We start from the raw sequence: 19,891 nt of genomic DNA on the forward strand, positions 1-19,891 counted from the left end.
CAATCTCATCATTAGTGAATGGACTCAGACTAAGGCTTTTTAAAACTGTAGTTTAAAAGAGACACAGTAAATGCTATACACTTCTTTAAACAAGTGGAGATGTGTGAAACCTCTGACTAATTAAAATTGATCCTTGTACAGAAATGCTATATGTTTGTAAAGGTTTATGAACACTGACTAAATTTGTTTTCATAGATCAGAAGTCACCAGCTGTTTGTCTCAAAGTCTGGTTATCCTTTTTCAGTGTCTGTATGGACAGAAAAATTAATTTTCCAATATATGAGTTGTATCTTAGTATTAAAGAAAACAGCTAAATGGTACATAATACAGTATAGAAATATATACACTTTCAAAATTGAAGAAGTATATTGAGCACATGTCTCAAAAGTTAATACTAATTGATTTAGTATAGTAAGAATATAGTATATTGGATTGTAAGAATACTATTTAAGGTCTGATCCTTCTGCAAAACAGGCTGCATTCAATCCCTGAAGAAACAAGTTCAATAAACAATTACATACCATTGCATGCTGAAAACAGACAAGCCAAGCACAGAGAGCTCCTTTCATGCATCATTTTTGATTGTCCTACTTTACTCTATCAGGGACAGCAGTGACAGCTTAAGTGTTAAAGCTTTTTGACTTAGCAACAAACCAAATAAAGCCTAGTTGCATATTTTGAAATTTATTTCATACCACATCTAAAATATAAACAATATAGGGAGTTTTCATCATTTTCAAACAATAGCAGCCACTGGAGACTGTTTCCAGAACTGATGTTTTCCTCACATAAGGATTCTCACTAGCTGAGTAGCAAAAGCATGTTTGATAGCCAGCTCCAGGAGCCAGGCTGGCCAACACAATTATTGCACATTCTGTCAGCACATTTCCTCCCTTCAGCTTTACTTCTACAATCTTTTTCAATATTGTTAAAATGAGCAATCATTCGTGATTCACACTCCCAAAAAAGGCAGAAACCAACAATTCCCAATGGCTATAAATTATTAATGCAATTGTGCCAATCACACAGAGCTTAGTGCTTTTAAAAATGGAATGAGATTATCTGCACAGTTATTTTCAATCAGATTCATCTCTTATTAGGGGGCATTATGCATACGGCTTGCTTTCAGAAAGCCATCTTCTTCAAAGAAGATTGTTGCACAGTCATTTCTTGTGAAATACTATGCAAGCTCTATATTAGATACCAAATCAATTTTTTGTTTCAGGAAATAATTACATGTAATGGGTATTTTACTTTGTAGATAGACTGATTCTTTTCAATGTAAAAGTCTGTTCTGTTCTCTGTGTCTCTGTTCTGTTATTCCCATTCAAATCATCCCTGCTTTGAGTTGGCCCTCACTGATTTACACCAATCTAGCAAATATATAGGCAGATCTGGAGGCTGTGGCAAAGCATTTTTTTTGCTGCAATAGCTTTAACAGGCTGTAATAGAAAAGTTTGTGTTACTGTACAATGTATCTGTTAAAACAGCTGGGGCACACAGCTGTATGAAAAAATACAAGCTAGAAAATCTTCCTCTCTGATGTACAAAAATGTAAAAAAATGTTATAGAGCAGTAGAGATTCAAAGGATGTAAATATCAAGGTCGGTTCTGGGGAATCCAGGGGGTTGTCTTTCCTTGTACAGTCTCTCTTTCAGTGCTTGTTAGATTTTGGACTGTATTGCCAGGGCCTGCACTGGAGGCCATGTGGAACAGCCTAAATGAACTGGAGACACAGGATGATTTTATATTCATTGTTGCATTTTGTAAGAGGATTGGAAAATTGTCTTTGTGCTCTCAACTCCCTATGACTTATTCAAATCATCCCAACATCATGCCATGGAGTCTGGCAAGACACCAAATACAAAGAAACTGGAACCAAATTCAGTGGTGCCTCAAGCTGCAGGAGCAGGAATACTCCTTTAGGAATGACTGGCTAGCAAGGTGGAATCTGACCTGCACTAAATGAAGATAGTTTGAGAGCTGAAGTAACTGAAACCACAAGGATAAAGAGACTCAGATCACATAAGCATGTTCCATGTAAAGGAACTTAAATGTGTTGAGTCAACAAAAACATCAGTGGCAGACTCTTAGCACATGCTTAACTGCCCTACTTAGTCTGGGCCAAGAAGCAGCAGCTCTCAGTTTCTAAGACCCTTGCTTTTTGCTGCAAGCGTTACAATATTTTATCTTCTGTATTGATGGGAAAAGTGATCTTTAAAGCACTGAGCTGTCAAAATGCTGCACCAGGATTTTGCTATATTATTTCACATATTTCAGCTCTGTAATTCGAGTACTGGCAATCCTCAGATCAAACACATCTTCTACAATATGGAGAATTGTCTGGTTCTCACGGTCATATGCCATGGTGCCATTTAACAACATGAATTCCCATCTGTGAATCTGCTTCCTGGCATTTGCCTTGTACTTTATTTTTCCTATCCAGAAGTCTGGCAATAGTTTCTCCCTATTATTCTGATAAGAGTGTGGGTCAAACTCATTCCACTGTGAATGTGCATTTGTGCTTGCAGAGAGTGAGTGATTGATTGGTATCGGGCAGAAGTGACATCTCCTGCTACATTTCTGGCATGTTATTCTGTGGTTAATCAGTGCTACTGAGTGTCAGTCAAACCTACCAGATGTGACTCTAATGGATAGCTGCTGGTTGCCTGATGTCTGTTTTGTCACTGATGTGACTGTAGTGCTTCTAAAAGTTTTAAAAAAAAAAGCTAGGGGGGGGGAAGAACATAGCTTAGCAAGTATGAGGAAACTGTATTTAGAAAGCAGCTGTATTTGTATACCTCTGCTTTGGAATATTCAGTCAGCTGATTTTTTTCAATATTAATTAATCACAGGGCTATCCACACTTCTTTGATCAGGAAGATACATTCAAAAGAGTACTTGGGATTTTTTATGTGTCTTGTGGAGAGTGAAAGATTGTTATTCTTAATTTAGTTATTTAAATTCTTAGCAGTTTTGGAACATATGCATTACGAATAACCTTCACCAAAAACACTACAGAAACTTCTATTATGACTATGCTTTTTAGACTGAAGCAGAGTCCCATTGAAGTAAACACTGTCAAGTAGACAGAAAGGAAGATTGTACTCTCCCAAAGGAGCTTAAAAATCAGTCATAGTGAAAGACTGAAATTATTTTCATTTAATTACAAACCACAAAACCATCCAGCTTTAGACCCACTATGAATCAAAGACTGAAATTTGAAATATCCTAAGATTCTTTCTCCGTTCTGGTTTATACCTGAGACTGGCTCTAGAATTATCAGTTATTTGACAAACAGCACACTGCAACTTACAGCTCATATTTATGACTTAATCAGATTGCAGATATTTAAGTATAGGTATATTTATTCAAATACATCTTTATCAATTGCTCATCCAATTCCACTGGATCAAGGCTTTATTTATGGATCCAAACAGAGCTGATAAATTTTTTTTAACAAAAGGCCAATTATTTCATTGCTGTTATGTTCATTGTGTAATGTTTTACTTACCATGTGAACAAAGTTTGATTGTGTATTTGCCAAGACTTTCATGAGCAGGTAAATCTGCTGCCTGGCTGTTTTAATTCTTTTAGCTTAAGGAATATTATTTCTTTCAGCAGGATATGGATTCAGAAAGCTTGACTGGCATTTGAAAATAAAGGTGAAACATGTAACACAGCCAACATCTGCTCATCTTATTCAGTTTTACCAGAATCAAAAAGGTCAGTGAAGGAAGTGCTTGGTAGGAACTAGAACAGAGGAGGGGAATGACTTACATGTCCTGAGGTTTGTCAGAAAGAAAATTCCAAAACTACCTCTACAACTGAGATTTTTAAACTGTGGAAAACTTATTTGGAATATATAAATCTCAAAGTTCAGGGTAAACAGAAGGTGAACCTGACTGACAAATTGTGGCAAATCACCGTTTTAACTTTCTGGCTTCATTTTATTTTCAGATCTGAATTTTAATATGGTAGAATTGATAAATGCTAGTTTCTGAAGCATAAATTGAATCTAAAATTGAATTATCTTGAAAATTCCGGGTATGTTCTTGTCCTAATTCAAATCTGTATCTGCTGACAGCTGTCAAAATTTATCTTCAAAGGTATTCCCAATCTGGAGATTTTAAAAGTGCACATGGTGTCTATTGGAGAGCACCAGGAAGGCAATTTTTCTAAGGAAAAACATCAAAGATTTTGTAACTTTTTAAAGCAAACTGTAATTTAAATAAAGCATGAATTATAAACGTTCTCATTCCAATGAGAATGGAGATGGTAATTGTGCTTCATTTTGGTCTCGCAGTAAACATGACCCTTTCTCTTCTGAATGCCTTAGAAAATATTGATATATATTTAATGCAAAGCACAAATTGACCTTAATTCACGGACCTAAAAAATTTATATGCCTTTGTTGCTTTTAATTTTCAAAGAAAATGACATAGTATCTTAAACACGCCACCAAATAACATTGTAGTTGTTTTACATTTTATTACTAGGGCAAGACCAAGATCATACTCATTAGTTCTAAAGCTAGAGTTCTATTGAATAAAACAGAAGTGAAGCTGGGGGTTTGGCACTTTTCTGATGGGTCCTGATGGGCTTTTCACATTACCCATATATCATGTAAAAATAATATGTTAAAGAAGAATTCTGAACAAGAAAATCTAACCTTACCACCGTCATATCTCCCTGCAGCTGAATTAATAATACTGAGAAATGTAGTGAAACTATGAATTATTCTAAGGACTCAGAATTCTGCAGATGTTATATTTCACATCTTTGTACTTATTATGTGTCAATGTATGCATGTGTCTCTCTATAACTGTACACAATCCAGTCCACAGGTTAATTGTGACTTCCTTGCATCATAAATAGACAAGTCACCATGAGCTGAAGCTTTAATAACTCCTTGTAAGTAAGTACAGTATAGAAACTCGGCCAGGAGGATGCCAGATGTGCATGATGTTGATAATGCCAAGAGAAAGGATCTATCTAGATGTGGTTTTAGAAAATGGAGCAATTTAGCAGCAGTGATATTTATAGTACTGAAGCACAGAAGAAACATGAAGCTAAACTTAGAAAGTCAAAGGGACCAATCAAGAAGAGGTAAAGGAAATGTGGTTATAACTGAGTCTGTCCCAAATGCAATGATCACCTCTATGATGTACATTGCAATCCTCTCTTGCATGTGCTAGAAAAATGGAACACTGAAAAGGAGAACTTTAAATTGCATAAGCCTCTATAAAGGGGCTAAGAAAAGCCATCTCAAGGCTGGCTTCATCCCTTTATGAATTTAGGGAAACCATCCTTCCATTCTGTTTATCAGTTCACCTATCCCTGCCTATGCTGTAACAGCACTTCTGCAGAACTTAATTAACTGGTACCTATAAATTATTGCAAAGTTAATATTAAAGTGGCTGAAAAAGTACAAACTCTTACTGTTATTAATACAGAGACTTGTTCTTTGGGAAGAGATAAAATTTTACTGCACACATATGAATGGGTTAGGCCCCTAAAAAAGAAGTGAAAAAAACCCAAAGAGTAGCAAATCCCATAGTATAAATTGTGGCCTCTCTCAATTTAAAAGTATGAGGAAAAAATAGCTGAGAAGATGAAGCATAAAGAAATGAGTAGCAACCATTTTGTACTGGAGCTAATACTTCTTGGGTGCAACTAAAATACAAAACAGAAAAATAGCAAATTCTAGGAAAAAAAATCAAGTATTTGTTGCAAGTGTTTGTCTATCAGACCAATTCCCTTCACATCAGTGTTTGGAAACTGTTGTTATGCTCCCAGATGTGGTCATTATCAGTGAAGAAGTTGGCACAAGTGACAGAAACTTGCAGTGGGGAACTGCAGAGTGTCAGTCCCTCCTCTCCGGGCAAAGCTGGCACTGCCAGGGCTCAGATGCTTCCCTGCAGGATCCCACTTGTTCCACAGATCTACTGATTTTCAGCAGGCTCTGGTCCTCACAGGGAAGGGAGCATCACTGCAGAGTACAGGATGCTCACCACACATTGCAGGGAGAAGAGGAAAGCCCCTGTGCAGTACCACCATCCGAGCCAGTGACAATGAACACAGCTCCCAGCCATGCTCAGGGACACAGGCACCTTCTGCCCTGCACCGGGTTAAGCCTCAGCCCTGAATGGTTTTCTGACAAACCTGATTGTAGCTCCAGTAGCCAGCAGTTGTGCCCTTTCAAATTCCCACTTTGTTTTTAACATCTTCATCACTACCTACTGGCAGGATGCTGTTTGCACACACTTTTCCTATGTCTACATTCACATCACACAAACAAGAGCCTGCTCTAATAAATACCTCTGAGTATCTTCAAACCACTTGTCTGCTGCATCATTTTCTCCTTCTTGGACAGTCCATCAAGAACAGGAACATTAGCTCTCTTTTTCAGGCAAATAATATTAATAACAAGATTTTAAAATTTATCTAACAATGGTACTGAGGAAATGCATTACTGAGTTGGACTCAGTAAACCTGTCAAGTGATTAGGTCACTGCATTTATCTCTCTTTCCAGAAAGTTAGTGATCTCTTATTTCAGAGAAGATACAGATGCTTTTATAGCTCCATAACTATTTTGTTCCTTGGGATACTCTAAATTTATCACTGGGCCATTAAGACATGTTGGAAACCTTTCTAAATGTCATCTGGCTTAGCATGAAGGTCTTCTAAAAAAGACATGGCACTTTAAAAAAAAAAAAAAAAGACGCCCTCAAAATACCCAAAACACATACACTTGTCAATGTCTTATATATACCTGAAATTAATTAGATGTTCTGAAAAACCAAACTCCAACAAAAGATGAAAAGTGAAAAACAATAGTACAAGATTTTCTCCCACTCCTAGGACCAGTATTTTTTAGATTTGATTGTCAGATTGGAGAAATAAAATAGAAATTTAAAATAATGCAGGAAAAATACACATCAGCCACATCTTTGGAAGAGTTCAGGCACAGAAACAAGCATCCAGATGCTCTTGCACTGTTAACATCTTAATTAGTGATGATTAGTCAGTAATCTGAAATCTTACAAATATCACATTTCACAAAAGGTTGTTCTCACTTTTAACTGGTCTCTAACTACTTACTTAGATTGATTTAAAAAAAAACCTTTCAGCTGCCTAGGTAACTCAGTTTCCGATGTTCTTTGCTAATTTTTTAGATAATATTTCTCAAGAGGCCTTATGTAATTGAAGAGGTTTTAATCACTAAGATCCTGTAGTGAAGGAAGGCTGTTAATGATCAGCTCAGTATGAGACAGAAGTTAAAGGCAGCTATGGATCTTCCTCAGGGGTGTTCCCTCCTGCACTCTGTCTTGCCTGGCAGAGCAGGCAGTGCTGGGAACTGCAGGACTGATAGCTCAGCCTACAAGTTCTCCAGTTTTTATAAAACAATGGCCTCCTGCTGGCTCACATCTCCTGCTGTCTGTTCAGCTGTGTGTCAGCACAGCATGTCCCTGAGCACCTGGCCAGCCCTGCCACAGCACCAGCCTGCTTCACAATCATTCCTGCTCTTCTTTCTCCAACTTGCACTGCATTTACAATACATTATTCCTTGTTTCCAGTTGGAGAACTGAAGTGACAAAAAGTGTGAGATGAAATTGGAGATTTAATCCTGCCCCACAGCACAGTTCACAGTGCTGGTCCCTGCTCCAGCCCTACCTGGTTTCCCTTGTGCTGTAAGGAGAGGACAATGCAGGACCACTCCATGGCTGCTCCAAAACATCCTGCAGTGAGGAAAGTAGCAAAGTGTGTTGGGATAAACCTCTTTTCTCATCACAACAAAGGAGGTTATGGCTTAGGAGCATTCTCTCCAGGGGAGGGTCACAGAGTCTCTCTTAGTAGGCCCACCAGCCTCCACATATTTATATTCTAAATTATTTTATAACCCCCTCATTGCTGAAGGTAGCGTGCATTTTGATATTTGCAAGAGACAACCCAGCCTGCTTTAATGCATATAATATAAATATACTATTACTGGGCCAAGAGCTCTCATTACCTTTCTTGGACACAAAACTTGTGAATTATAAGACATAATACAAGCCCAAGAAGTTCATTATCTCTTGCAGAAGACAGGTAATGGCATACATAGCTACAGTTCTCTTTGGTTCTGGAAAGAATTAGTTTTACCATTATTTAAGCCCTTTGCACTTCAGAGAGGTGTGTTCTGCCACCCACACAAGTTTCCAACCAAAGCTGAGTTCAGTATGTGTGCAACTTTTCTGAGTCCCAAAAGACACTGTAACATTTGGTACAGCCAAACATCTTGCTTAATTCATTATTCACTATTTAAAATTTTGTCAGAAATCCAGGCATGAAGTGAAAGAATAAAAAAAAAAAGTCAGATAAAGAAGTTAAGCAATCACACCTTCATCAACAACATAAATAAATCAGAAAGCCCATATGCTGGGATTCAGGAATCCAAGTTACATGACGAAAAGCTTACACACAACAGAAATAGCACCAAACTAAAAAAGGGGCGCATTTCCAAAGAGTAATTGCCACAACTAGTACTGCATATTTTTTTCTGAACATGGAGTTTTATTAAATGTGACAGTAAACATCCCTTTCTGATGCTTCCTGTAAACTTTCACATCCTCCTGGAAACACAGTGGTGATCAGGGATACATAAAAAGCTTTGCTGTCAGAGGTCCCCACCAAACCCTACAATTTATTTAGTAAACTACACAATTTTCCCCTCCCAAGACTGCACTGCACTGAACCAAGAGAAAATGCAGTCATTGCCATAAGTCCTTGTACTCCAGGAACTGCAGAATGGCACTGCAGAGCAGGGCCCTGGAGATTCAGCCTGGGGATAAGGGCTGCACATCCCCTTGGACAAAAGCTCTTGGAAAAGTCTCTTGCAACCTGCACGAAGAATGAAGCAGCTTTGTAGCTTTGGCAACCCAGCTTTAGCCTTTCTATTACATCACTGGTCAAAAAGCATCATCCCTGCTTTTTCTTTCAACATATCTGACTGATTTAAAGTTCCAAAACGGATTTTTTCTGCACAAGTATCCTTAGCAGACACGACAGGAGTCTGTGAAGAAGGCTGAGCCTGCAGAGGGCAGATCAGAAGTCTCTGCTTGGAGGCAATGGGGAGACGTGGAAGCCGGAGGGATGGGACTGGCTCGGGGTTACTGCAGACAGTGCCCCTGCAGAGATGGGCTGTAGCTACCAAAGGAACAGGCACTGCTGTCAGTCTTCAAACCATGAAACTAGAAGGCTTTCTTACCAAAAATGTGTCCACTGTTTTCATCAAAGTATAAAGAATTCCAATTCTTCATATTCAAAATATAGCTGATTGCAAATAATGAAAGTGCACTTTGCTATAAAACAGTTTGTACAAATCTGCTCTGAAAGGATATAGAACTTGATAAAGAAGTATCCTCCTCTGAAAGGCTACAACCTCCTGACAGCGGGTTTAATAGATTTATTTTAAATTTTCCATGGGAAACCCTAATTATTAACTGCTCTATGCTGCCACTGAATAAGGTTCTAGCATAATAATCCATGGGAAAGAAGATATTTATAATAAATTGGTTATAAAATACAGAGGATTTATATATTGGAAAATAGCCTCTATCGTAGAAGTTGGGTTTTGTTGGTATCTGAAGAGACTGGCTAAAATTATTGATGGAGTATTAATAGTGCCACAAAGCTAGAAACCGTAGGTAGGAAAAATACAAGAGAAAATAGGATGTTATCAGGGAGCTTCAGGCTAGAAACCTGCCTTTGAATTCCTAAATGTGTGATAAGAGGAGTTATATAACACGTTTAAAACTCAACAAACAAAGCCTGTCTGCTCAGGAAGCCTGAATTAGACCATTTGTTTCCTATGAGGAAGAATGTTTAAAGTTATTTCTCTGTCAATGGCAAAACTATGAATAAACCTAATGAAAAATATAGAATGTGTGGGAGTAAAGAATATGCTTGGCTATAACTCCACTTTTGTTTAACTACAGAAGTATTGCTAGTCAAGTGTTCCTCCATCTGAAAATATTGCATCGGGTAAGATAGCTCTCTATTCTGATCACCCACTGAGTAGGGGAAAAAAGAAATGGGGCACTGGAAACAACCAACATCTTCCTGGTAGTCAAATCCCCTCCACTTGATGAAAGTCTCCAGGAAAGGAAATCCTCCTTAGCCAGTTTAACAGTACCCTGGTTAACTGCTGATGTGTGTTTTAAGCCTACCTGTGTCAGGGGAAAAGTGGAAAGCTTTTAAAAACATTACCAGAGGTCATAACTTGGGAATCAGCATTCAGGCTTTCAAACACTTCTTTGTACTGCAGCAAGTGGCCACTCGCGTTGTTCAAACACCGCTCGAGTGTTCAAAGGCAATGCGTGTTTTGGATTAAAGATACTCTTGTGTTTCCATCTCCTCCTCTCTCCTGTTAGGGACGTGATGTGAAGAAGCCCAAGAGCGCTCTCGGCTCCCCAGAGGCAGGGAGCTGTTCAGGGATCGCTGCCATTCCCCAGCGCGGCTCGGCCCGGAACCAACGCGGTCCCTGCTGGGGGAGGAGCTGCGGCGGGGCCCGGCTGAGGGAAGGGCGAACGTGAACCAGCACTGCACCCTTGGGGCAGTGCGTGCAAACTACAGAGCCACGGCCGTGCCGAGCCTGCCCTTTGCTGGGACACGCCGCACTTGGCCTCCAGCCCTGCTTTTCCAGGGCGGAAAAGACGCGGAGGATCCTGGAGCCAGCCCGGGCTGGCGCACACAGCCCGCTCGGGGATGGCGAGTCACAGCCAAGATCTCTCAGACACTGGGAAAGGTCAGTGGTGACAAGACACAGCAGAGACAGGTACAACCAGACACGCACAACAAGAATGTGTGTGGGAAGGCCAGCCAGACATTGAAAGGAGGTATTGAAGACTTGTCAGATGTAGACCCGAACCAGCCTGATCAAACCTGCAAGTCAGGTAATTTGCCGAGGCCTCTGCAAAGTGAACTTTGCTGGGGACCGTGTCACAGGGGAGAGCTGCGGGTGCTGCACTGGCACATCCCATCCGTCACCTGCCTCTGAGCACACCTGGGCAAACACAGACAAAGCTGGCAAGGAAAATACCTACGAGCTTCTTGTCCTTCCATGACTGCTTATCACATAGTTTTAACAAGGACTTACAGCCGAAGGCAGGGCAGCTCTCAGCAGACCAGGGTTAATGACAGGGTTACTTTTCCCAATAAATCAATAACCTGTGGTTTGAGAGCAGTCGTTGAGCCTTAAGAAATAATTCCATTACAGTAACTCCAGGTTTGTGTAAGATACATGCCACTTTAGTTCTAATTTACATATACTGTTCAAACAGAAAAAATTATATTCCACTCATTGCTTATAATATCCTACAGAATAATAATTGTTAGTCAAAAGAAGGATTTAAGTTTCCTTCCAATACTAAATGGTATTTATAGAAATGCAGGAGGATATGTGTGTGTCTATCGTGAGCACAGCAAGAGACTTTTATCTACAATTATTTGTTTCAGAATTTTTTTAAAATATTTTACACTATCTATACTCTGACAACTGGAAAACAAATAGGAGGATAATGCATTGCTTACTTCCTAGCCAGTAAATTAGAAAGTATTATCAATGCAATAATTTGTATAGACCCACTAAAAGATGGTTATGCCTAGATTCAAGTTTGATGATGATTTTATACCTGAGCCCTTAGAAATGCCTTAATGAAATTTAAAAACAAAAAAAGTTTTGCCCCAACATTTTTTGATCCATTTCGGATTGCTTCTAACTCTGATTTTTTAATGGCAAAATCCAACCGGAACTGCTGTTTTTTGGGAGGTTTAAAATGGATCTCAGTGGAGTTCTTACAGAATGTAAATATTACAATCTTACCTACCCATATTCTCTCACAACAGACAAAATCCCGTGCAGTCTGATGGTTAACAGTAAATTAGCTGAAAATTCTTACTTGTCCTGAAATTACTTTTGAATCAATAATAAACTACGGAGATTTAGCTTGAAAACTATATTGCAGAGAGAGATTCCAGCTCTCTAAAGAGAGGAGCAGTCTCCTACCCAACAGCTCTGTGGATGAGCTCTGATCTTTTACTTCTGCCTGTGGGCCCTTAGCCTAGTGTTGTACAGGGTGTTCCTCTGAGCACAAACACAGCAGCCAGGCTGGATCACAAGAAGGAATTGTCAGTCCTCAGCAACACTGTTCTCTTTTGGCTTAACAGTGAAATGTTCACTGCAACCAAAACTGGCATACAGGTGCCATGCATACAGGAGTCCAGGCTGCATTTCCCTCCTCCTTCCTACCCCAGTCAGCCAGGGCAGAACCCAGCTTTTCCAACATCAGCTCCTCTCCCTGGGCAGCACTAAGGCAATGCTCCCGTTCACTACTGCAGTTACTCAGCCCTGTCGTGTGTGGGCAGGAACAAAATGGCACAATCAGCCACAGCCCCCTGGAGGGAAAGTCCTGTCCTGTCCTGAAACCATCCCTTTGTTCCCTGCCTTTTCTCTCTCCCATCCCCTCATTTAATCTTGCCTGCCCTTGGCCTTAAGATGGAACTGTGCAACATATCTAACACATAAATCAGCAATAAACATTTCTGTGATATACATAAACTGTGATACCAGATCAAAGTTACAAAGAACTTCTTAATTTCAGGGCCCACTGTACCCCTCAACCAGTTCCACAGGTGCTGCAGCTCATCCTTGTGCATCTTCCCTCTCCACAGCTACACGGGTTTCCCCTGGATAATCACTGCAGAGACCCAAATACTGAGACTTCAACGCATCAAGAAGTATTAGATCAAAAGAAGAGAGGAAGAAATAAACTGACATTTTCCACACAATAAATAGCTTATCATTTGCATTATATAAAGTGTTGTGACAAACTTAATTTTGGAACTATTGACAAGAGCCTCAAAGTTAGTCTTTAATCATGAACTGTTTCAAGCTGGCTTTGAAGAGAAAAGTCTCTACTATTGCTCTGGCACATCTGTTCTCAGTTTTGGATTTATTGGCACAGAAATTAACAAAGTCACAAAGCTGATCTTCAGTCATCATCCAGGGGCTTTTTGTATCTGTTTGGGCTGTTCAGATTTTAGAGTTACTTTGATTCATATCATGGAAAATCATTACTCAAATCCTTCCAACAATAGGCCATTCTTCAAATGACACTTTACATGAAGCATCATTTAGCCAAGGCTAGGAGATGAATCTGCTTTATTTTAATGTAAACACACTACACTGTAAAAATATAGAATTTAATGGTATTTGAAAATATATTCAAACAGGCTAGAATTCCTGAGCAGAGAAACTTTGAGGCTGGAAATCCAGTTTAAAATAAAAGGACTTTTTATAGATCTACTCTCCAGTTAAATCATTGCTGGATAAAGCCTGGGCCTCCATCATCCTTTCTAGTCCAACACATTTCCTTGGCTCCTTGGTTTCCTGCAAGCTCTGTCTGTTCTTTCTTGATTACTGTACATGGAAAGTGCCCTCTGCCCTCACCTCCAAGGCTTGTCCATGACCTGCACTCACCTTTTCTAGGAGATGCTCCCAGTCACTGCTGCACTCCCCACCTCCTTTAGCTCTCTGCCAGTGCCTTGTGCTGCAGGATGCTGCAGAAAGCTCTCTGAGCTAAGAATGCACAGCTACTCCTGCAGGAGGATCCACTTTCCCACTCTGCTGGCCTTTCTCCAGGAGCAGGGCAGGACCAGGATTTGTTTTCTGATCCCTCCAGACTCTGGTACACTCAACACTGTGAACAGACAAACCAGATAGAGCATCAGAGTCTATCACACATACATTATATTATATATGTAATATCAAGCATCCTGTGAAGAAAAACACATTAAAAGGGCTTAAATACCTTCTCAAATAGGGCCATCCCTAATCAGACCTAAAGCCAACAGGACTTTCTTCACCTTTCCCAGTAAGGCCAAGACATGCTGACTGGAGCTGTTAGAAGCCCAGACTGCCACTGTACTTGAGTTCTCAATTATAATGATTTTAATAATTGCATTTATTTGAAGATGTGATCAAGTCATTTATCAGAATGGGATCACTCTCCAGTTTAAGTCTTCCTTTCTAACTAAGTTTTTTTGTTTCCTGACTTTAAAACAACCTCTAAGATCTGCAGACCACAGCTATGTAACCTAAAATATCCTCTGAGCCTAAGACACAGTTATCCAGAAATGGTTCCAAGGTAATACAGCAACCAAGAACCCAGTTTTTGAGCATTTCTGAAATGAATTGACAAGATCAAACCAGTATTTCTTACATATTTCAGAAATCAGCATCCATATATAGCACTTACTAAAAGTCAGAAGAGGCACATACAGTGAAAGGTTCGTGTCTTAAACGTAATCTTTTCTGGTTTTGAAAAATAGTCTGTAACTAACAAGCATTTACTCATAGAATATAAACCTCTTATCAGTTGCCTCTGAAACTAAACTCACTGCACCCACTCAATATAAACCTCAGCATTTATAAAGGCTTACAAGATCAAAATCAATTGTTCATACTTATGTTCCAAATTGTGAAAAAAAGGGCTTTTCACCTCTAAAATTTTCACACTTTCAGTCTGATAATCAAGATTATTAATATACTCCTGCTGGAATATTTTTTTTCTCCTCTCCACTATTTTTTGGGAGACATTTTAGTGGAGATAACTGCAGTTTTACATAAACTAACATCCAGGGAAAGAAATTAAAACATACACAGCACATGTACCATAATGTTTTGCTTAATCTATGGATTGTACTGTGAAAGCCTCATTTAATTTCATTTACTTTGTGAAGAAATAATACATTATTCCTTCATTATTCCTAACTGATCATCGAGTTCTCAAGGAACGAGCAGGCACTGCAAAAATAATTAAATACAAACAAAATATAATCATTTAGCAAATGTAGACATCTCTGTTGTCCTCATATAGTGTATAACACTACATATCATGTCTCAACTCAGACAGACCCCCAGGCCCGTTCCTCCCCTCCTCCTGTGCCCTCCACCCTGGCATGAGTTTGGCCAGCAGCTGCATGTCCATCATCCCTTCATCCCTGCCCACAGGCTGCCACTTACTTGACTCCAGCCCCACTCTCCCCCTGTTTTTTCTGCCTGTGTGTCCCTAAGGCGCTGTTGGTGTGTCTGAACTTGCTGAAGCTCCGTGGTTTGTTGGAAGCTCAGCTGTGCTTGTCACATTACAACACTGCAGAAGGGGCCAGCAGGGAAAGAAGAACACGAGCAAAGAACTGGATTTTGATTTCAGTGGTCACTTGTAGAGAAAGAGAATCCCATTAATAAAAATTTTACACATGTAGTGACATGCAACTGAATCTAGAGTGCCATTAATATCTGTAACTATGTATTCAGGGCAAAGTAATTTATACTTAATGTGTTCTCCAATCATTTTCCTTTTCCATTCCTACCAAACAGTAGAAATCCTCAATTCAGCACAGAATTGCTTCTAATCTGGCCAAACTACTGAATATAAAGTGTCTCTTGGACAGAAGTTGGCTCCTTCATCACCTCTTTCTCTTTTTCAAGAGGAAACAGAACAGAGTTACTGAAAACATTTTCTAATAAATGGCACCACTTTAACATGTCAGAGCAGAGCTGATCAGTTTTATTAATTCCACTCCACTGTTGTTGGCCTCCTCCCTGCATAAAATTTCAGTGCTGAATACATTGCAACAAAGGCTAACTAAGGGAAAAATTGTATCACTGACAAACTTATCCCCTTACTCATCCCCTTCAGTTCCCACCCCTTCATGTTTTTTTTCCTTTGACTTGATGAAATTCCTTTCCAACCAACTCAACGGTGCCAATGTATATGGAGCAAACTATTTTTTGAAGATTTTATGAAAACATAAACACAGTTTTCAAACCCCAAGACTCTTTTCTGAGCTCTTTAAAGTTTACAGAGCTTTCCAGACTCCACTGACATTGCCTGAAATGGCACATAAATCCAGCCATATGGAGTGGCTGCAGGACACAGTGGGGAATGTGAAGTCTCCAGAATGTTACTGTGGCCTTCAATGACAGGAAAGCATCTCTAGATATGGGGAAGACAATATTGTGACAACACATAAGTGCATGAAAGACTTTCCTGAATGCTAGATGTTCTTCTATTCTTCAAGTCACTTATCATCAAGTTGAGTTGAACATTTCTTTACAAGGATGCTATTAGAGTCAGCTAAAGCAAAGGAACTATGATGAAGTATTATCAAAAGAACAGAAAAAGAGCACTGTAAAATCTGCTTAATCTTAGGAAATCAAATCAAAGAACAGATCAGCAAATGAAACACCTTTGATGCTTGCTAGCAGAAAAATTCATTATAAACATCAGGTGAAGGAGACAGAGTTTAATGGTCTTTTATTCTCTAGAAGAATAGAATCTCAGCTTCTTAATCAAGGCTGCTGGGGTTCATTGGCAGATAAGAAATACGTTCAGCAAAAGAGAGATGTTTCAATAGTTTTCCTTCCACACCAAGGGGAATAAACCCTAGCAAAACTCAAAAACTTTCAATACTTCCAGGAAGGGCATAGGAAACTTATTTGCCCCTTCAGACATAACATCAAGCACTCACCTCTAAATATGTCTTGAGTTCTCACTGCCTGCAAATATTTAACATTATTTACCCTAAAGCCATCCTCATACATTGTGATGCAGTGCAAAAACACAAATATCCATTCCTTTCCCCCAGGTGATATGAAATTTATTTCTCCTTATATCTCATATTTTCCTCTCCTACTTTAAAAACATGATTTTGTGAAGAATTGGAGAGACTGCTCCTTTCCATTAGCCCTTAAAATAATATCCAGTGCTTTGTGCAAGAGCAATTAAAAAAAGGATGAGTTCTGACACAAGCCGTATTTTTTATAATAGCAAGAGAAAATGTGAAACTCAGATGGGTCTTGTTAGTGCTAAATGCACTCCTACTGACTCCAATTTGTTTTGTTCTGTTAATTTATCATCTTACATTTGGAATAATTTCATAGTTTGCTAGGGAAAGGTCTCAGAAGCATGAAGCAGTGAGATAACAGAATGAAGATGCAGCTAACTGTGATATTTCAGAGCTATCTGAGTACTATTTGTGAACACACCATTATTCTAAACACAACCCTGCAGCTTTTTCTGCCTACAGCACACACGACATTGTTTAGTAATAACAAATCTGACAGTCTCGGTGGGAAAACTCAGTGAACCCCACACACATGAGCTTCCAACTCTTACTACAATTCAGCTGGAGAAGGCCTGTAATTTATTCATCTGTAATTGCTGTGTCTGTTTTGATCAACTTTCTCAAGTCTATTCAAGTCAATCCTTGAACAGAACATGCAGCAAAATAATAAAATCAGAACAGTACAAAATGGCAAAGGTATTTGCTGATACTATAAAGCAGATTTAGTTGGAACTGTGACTTAAGCTACACCATGATGCCTTGTTATTTAGACTGAAAGCCATGCTTTTTAGACCTCTAGTATACTTTTCTGGTTTCAGGATTCTCAGTTGTGGCTTTATTTTCTTTCAAAATATAATAATTTCCTGCTTCATGCTTTTCTTATTTTATCTACTTGGAATTCCTGCCAGCTACCAGAAAACAAAGGGATGAGGGATACTCTGATATATGGGTGCTTCTGCTTTCCAAGACAACAAACAAGTGTTCAATAGCACTGTGAAAAATGTGCTTTTGCCAGTAGTCAGTGAGAACCACACAAGTGGAATATTCAATATTCTTCATGAATTTCTGCAGTGTTCACAAAAGAATCAATAACTACAAACCCAGTTACACCTTACTGAGCAGAGCTATAAAATTATGAGCCTGAAGAATACAGCTGAACTGGTTTTCCAGGCAAATTGGGGTTTTTTTCCCTTTATTGACACCAGTGGTCAGCAAAGGAAATTCACTGAATGGAAATCCTTCTGAATTATTAACACTGAATGGATGCCTGTGAGAGGCAACCTGGAACAGAGGTTAGACAGTGTTAAAGGAATGAAGTAGTTATTTATTAAAAGGCCTTCAAAGGATCACCTTGGGCAGAACAAGAGCCTGGCTGTGGCTACACCCACTATGGACCGCAGTCATGAGTTTTAACATTTTTATAAGTTTTGGTCCATTTACATATTGGGGTTAATTGTCCAGTTACAGCTCCAGGTTATGCAGTCCCATCCTCCTAGATTGCTTCACTGTTTTTCACACTTTTTGGGCCCAAAGCTGCAACAGTGTCCTTGGTTCTCAGGCTAGAAAGGAACTGTTTTGTCTGACTAAACTATGAACAGAACTTGCTAACACTTTATATGAGGCTCCGAGTTACACACTAAGGTGGTACAGAATCTGAAAAATATGGAAGCTAAAACTTAAGGCATCAGAAAAAACAACATTTCCACAATGCTCACAGGCTCTGGATGCCAGAGACACTGCACCAAAATGCCAGTCAACTGTAGGTTTAGTGAAATTCCAGGCACTGATAGAAAATCTGTGCTAGTTACTGGTATTTTTGCAACACTTCAGTTGGGATTGTTATAGTCTCTTATTTCCTTTTTGTTTAATTATGATTTTTGTCTCTTTCTTGGCACTGCTTTAACCCACTTAAGGACTGGTGGGGTTAAAAGAGGCTCCATGTCTGTGCACAGAGCTGCAGTGAATGAGTCACGTGTAGGGAGTTCCCTTCATTTCTGCAGAAAATACTACTAAGTCTGCAAATATCTGCCTGTGATATGATACATAGAGACTCATAAACTACTTCATCTGAACACAATATTTACATTGTTGTGAAAAATATAGGATAAGGATAGTTAAAACCTAACATGCTACCTCAGAAACACAACTGGGAAGTGCCAGGAGGCGTGATCATTGCAGAAAATTATTTCTATTTGGTGGTTATTATGATAAAAATTTCTAACCCAAAAGTCATACCTGACCAAAACAAAAAGAAATCTGGAGAAGAATTTAAACTTTTTTCCAGTGTAACAAAGTATTTCAAATTTCTTGGAAGTGTTTAAAACCAAAAATCAATGCAGAAGTTTATTCTTTGGAGGAATTCCAGTCAAAGTAACACACGGAGGAGGCCAAAGTAGATTATTAATATCTGCATCCAACTGCAGTCCAAAACGATGAAAATGCCCATGAACATCTCAGCAGTGAGTCAAGGACCCAGCTATGCAGACTCTCTAAGGCTCTGAACCTCACATTTCAGTGACCTGAGCAAACTTCTGTCCTGCCACGTCCCCAAACCCTTTCCTGGTAACCCCTCAGGAATTCCATGGAGGGAAGTCCCATCAGGCTGGGGCTGAATGACACAAATGTCCTTTGCCTTTCTATAAGTGAAGTGAGATGAAGCCCACCTTTACCAAGAGCTTGCTGTGAGCAGAAATGGATCTGCCCGAGTCACTGTGCTTTACCTTGGCTGGAGTAAACACTTCTGAGGTCAGTACATTCCTCAGGATCCTTCCTGTGAGTCTTGTGGAATCACCATGGTAATATTCTCCACTTACAGTAATTATGCTTACACATCCTCTCTGAATACTTAAGGCAGGTATAATCTGCAGAAATAAAGGTAATTATATAGCAGTCAGTGGAATACAGCTGTGGACAGCTGTGAATAAAGTGTTTACATGGAGATGGAGACATTGTAGAGCTTTAGAAAAGTGTGCTATGAAAGACAAGAAAACAACCCTGTTCCAGTTTGAGAGAATATGCAATTTAATCCATGTAGAAATCTTGCTCACCAGTAATTACAGAAGGAGATAAGAGTCTCCTCAATTAAGATCAGGCAGAAAAGGATTTTATTTTATCTGTCCTGAGAAGTTTCACATCAAAAATAATTAGAGAGAGAGAGACATAAAAACTTTCAGATGTTTTAAATGTATTGCCTCCTTTGTAATTTAGAAAAGCTTCAAA

General features: G+C 39.2%; 1 long non-coding RNA gene across 1 annotated transcript; it reads left to right on the forward strand.

Annotated features, from left to right (window-relative positions):
• The first annotated feature begins 10,616 nt into the window (after window positions 1–10,616).
• Window positions 10,617–14,894, forward strand: LOC148221913 (uncharacterized). Its single transcript, XR_015807143.1, has 2 exons — window positions 10,617–10,938; window positions 12,716–14,894. It is a non-coding gene; the product is annotated as an uncharacterized LOC148221913 (long non-coding RNA).
• The last annotated feature ends 4,997 nt before the right edge of the window (window positions 14,895–19,891 follow it).

Source organism: Sturnus vulgaris, chromosome 16 (assembly GCF_052056855.1).
Source record: "Sturnus vulgaris isolate bStuVul1 chromosome 16, bStuVul1.hap1, whole genome shotgun sequence".
Taxonomy (NCBI): Eukaryota; Metazoa; Chordata; class Aves; order Passeriformes; family Sturnidae; genus Sturnus; species Sturnus vulgaris.